General features: G+C 41.6%; 1 non-coding gene across 1 annotated transcript; it reads left to right on the top strand.

Moving 5' to 3' along the window:
• The first annotated feature begins 275 nt into the window (after window positions 1-275).
• LOC127077688 (small nucleolar RNA R71) lies at window positions 276-382 on the top strand. The gene has a single exon (XR_007787472.1). It is a non-coding gene; the product is annotated as a small nucleolar RNA R71 (small nucleolar RNA).
• Window positions 383-1,066: the final 684 nt, after the last annotated feature.

The following is a 1,066-nucleotide window of genomic DNA, read 5'->3' as shown; positions in this document are numbered from 1 at the left end:
TGCACATATGCTCGACTTTGAGGGCGAATGCGTTCATTTTAGCTTGCATAATGTCTATAGAGCTTAGTTCATGCACTCCTCCTTGGGCTTCCTTCTTCTCAACTATCGCTCGTTCGACTCCCCATGATTGATGGTTTTGAGCCATATCTTCGATGAGGGCACTAGCTTCAGGATAAGGTTTGTTCATCAGAGCACCTCCTGCGGCAGCGTCGATGGTCATCTTTGTGTTGTAATGAAGTCCATTATAGAAGGTTTGAATGATTAACCAATTTTCTAAACCATGATGTGGGCATGCTCGTAAGAACTCTTTATATCTCTCCCAAGCTTCGAACAACGATTCTCCTTGGTTCTGGGTAAATCTAGTTATATGGTTTCGAAGAACGACGGTCTTACTCGGGGGAAAATATATAGCAAGGAAAACTCTTCTAAGGTTATCCCAAGTCGTAATGGAATTGGGTGGAAAGGAATCTAACCATGATAGGGCTTTATCTCTGAGGGAAAAAGGAAATAATCTTAAACGTATTGCCTCAGGAGAAGCTCCATTGGTTTTAAAAGTATCTGCTAATTGAAGAAATATTTTTAAATGTTGGTTAGGGTTCTCGGTAGCGAGACCCGCGGATTGTCTCTGTTGTACTAGTTGCAACAGGGATGGTTTAAGTTCGAAATTATTAGCTGGGATGATTGGGTTTACTATACTAGAACTAGGTTCTTCATTAGATGGTTGAGCGAAGTCCTTAAGAGGTCTTTGGTTTTGATCTTCGGCCATAGCTCTCTTAATTCTATGAAAGAATAAACGTGCGCGAGCGTAACGTTCAGGTTCCGCTAGAGGGTTTACTAAATTTAAACTTCCGGTGCTGCGAGTTCTTCGCATTGACCGGCGGGAAATAACCTAAGTCTAAACGATATAACAACAGGAAAATGAAATTTGACGAAATTGGTCCCCGGCAACGGCGTCAAAAACTTGATGCGTGGTTTTCGCAAGTATACGAACGCGTCAGAGTAATATAAAAGATTATCGAATCCACAGAGACCAAGTGTCAAGCTATCGTTATCTATTGTTATAGTG

This window comes from Lathyrus oleraceus, chromosome 4 (genome assembly GCF_024323335.1).
Source record: "Lathyrus oleraceus cultivar Zhongwan6 chromosome 4, CAAS_Psat_ZW6_1.0, whole genome shotgun sequence".
NCBI lineage: Eukaryota > Viridiplantae > Streptophyta > Magnoliopsida > Fabales > Fabaceae > Lathyrus > Lathyrus oleraceus.
Note: the sequence above shows the minus strand (reverse complement) of the source record. Positions and strands in the feature narration are given on the sequence as shown.